Below are 2,500 nucleotides of genomic sequence, written 5' to 3'. Positions count from 1 at the left end.
TGTGTGCTTTTAAATCATTCCTATGTTCGTTTATCCTCTTCTCGATTCCTCGACCTGACTCACCTATATAAGCCGAGGGCAGCCACTACATGGAATGCGGTAGATCACACTGAGGTCGTTGTTGTCATTAGTGTGGTTTTTAAACATTTTACCTATTTTTATTACATGATACCTTGGCGATGTTTATGCCACCTTTCAGTAAATATCTATCAATAATTTCGGTTTTATCAGAATTAGGTACAGTAATGAAATGCGGTGTGACTAGGTTTTTTGTTGCTGTATGGTCATTTGATCCGGACGCTTGGTCGTTTGGTCCGCTGGTTTGGGCGTTCGATTTATTGTGGGATTTTTCTAGCTTTGCCTTCTGTTTTGGTTATCAGGCCCCCTGGATATTTTAATTCTTTAAAAAGTTTTTCTGATAAAAGACAACTCGTTTTTCAAGGAGTTCACTGCTGCATATACGGTAGGCTCGAAGAAAGAAGCCTATAAGGACACCAGTTTTATTTCGTTTACTGTGGGCTGAGAAAAAGTGAACAAAGTCGTCTTTATTAGTAGGCTTTCTGTACACTGAAAACCTAAGATGATTAGAGCGCTCTGTGTATTAGTGTATCTAAAAAGGGGGGTTTTTGCAGTCTTTCTCTTCTTCAACTGTGAACTGGATGTCTTCATGAACTGCGTTAAGCCTTCCTCATTTTGTTTTTCAATGTTGTGGTCTTTTTGGTGTTATTACGAATATAATCATCCACGTATCTCAGCCAAGTGGTACTCTACCCATGATGTTGATATATTTATCATTTTCCATTACCTCCATAAACAGACAAGCAAGAATAGCCGAAAGTGGGCTTCCCATTGCGAGGCCTTTTGTTTGTTTAAATTCAGCGTTGTTAAAAACAAAATATCCATATTTAACACACATTGAAATTAATTTGAGGTAATCAGATTTTGGTACTGGGAGGGTGTTATCATCTATATCATTAGTCACCTTTTCAAGCGCTTCTAGTGCATTATAAATAGATACGTTAGTAAATAAGGCTGTTATGTCATAGCTAATTAATTTCTTGTTTATTACATTTACATTCTCAAGCCTTCGGATTAAGTCAGATGAGTTTCCAGGGGGGCCTGATAACCAAAACAGAAGGCAAAGCTAGAAAAATCCACGATAAATCGAACGCCCAAACCAGCGGACCAAACGACCAAGCGTCCGGATCAAATGACCATACAGCAACAAAAAACCTAGTCACACCGCATTTCATTACTGTACCTAATTCTGATAAAACCGAAATTATTGATAGATATTTACTGAAAGGTGGCATAAACATCGCCAAGGTATCATGTAAAATAAAATAGGTAAAATGTTTAAAAACCACACTAATGACAACAACGACCTCAGTGTGATCTACCGCATTCCATGTAGTGGCTGGCCCCTCTGGCTTATATAGGTGAGTCAGGTCGAGGAATCGAGAAGAGGATAAACGAACATAGGAATGATTTAAAAGCACACAGAACGTCCAACTCCCTGGTCCGCCACCTCGAAATATGCAACAACCTTCCCGAATGGAGTAAAGTTGAAATTTTACACAAAGGATTAAAAAAGAAGATGAGAAAGACAGTTGAAGCTGCACATAATTTTAAATGTCAAAAGAAAATAATAACGACAGAGAAGGATTTATATGCCTATCTAAAGCAGCCAGTCTCTTAATAATTAATACGCTAGAAAAAAAAACCTGACACTGAAAGCTTCACAAGTTCCCCCACTACGGGTATAAATGTTGTGACCAAGATGTTCTGTAACAAGTTCTCCTCTGAGGAAGGTTATAATAATCGAAACGTAAGAACAATAAATGTATTCTTAGCCCATCTTCGTTTACCCTTCCCCCACCTATCACTCTCTTCATTTGTCTTAAACAATTTATCAACATGTCGAGAAGGTGGTGGAAGAGGGGAGATGTGGAGAGAATACCGCAGAAGACATCTGAATCACAAGCTTTAAACTTCGTAGAAGGTTCCTCCTGAATTGCATCGAGGAGATGGTTCTCCCAAAATCCCGCTCCGAATCAACTAAGAAGTGCTTGAACACCCCCCCTTCACAAATCTGCAAGAACCTACTTAGAAGAAGCATGCCAAGCGCCCTGCAAGACAAGATAGACGAAAACGACAACGGTAAAGTTAAGTTAAGTTTACCCCATTGGTTAGTAAGTAGACTCAACAAAGATGCAGTTTTACAAGAACAAAGACTAAAACGTAAACTCCATATCTTATGTAAACTACAGTGATTGGAATAAGATAGAAAGGGACTACTTTGTAACTAATCTTTCACACAGGCAGCTTTCCAAGAAAGAGAGACTTGTTCTAAGACTCGGTCTTAAGTATTACATAGGAGGAAAAGTTAGTGGATACAACACAAACTTAAATAATAACTATAAATGGAATGTAAGAGATGTTGACAAAGTTTTCAACCCAAGGTATTTTAGCATTATCAAGCTCTAGCCAACTGTAATCA

The sequence above is a fragment of the Oratosquilla oratoria genome, chromosome 6 (assembly GCF_046742065.1).
Source record: "Oratosquilla oratoria isolate Oo_2021 chromosome 6, ASM4674206v1, whole genome shotgun sequence".
NCBI lineage: Eukaryota > Metazoa > Arthropoda > Malacostraca > Stomatopoda > Squillidae > Oratosquilla > Oratosquilla oratoria.
Note: the sequence above shows the minus strand (reverse complement) of the source record.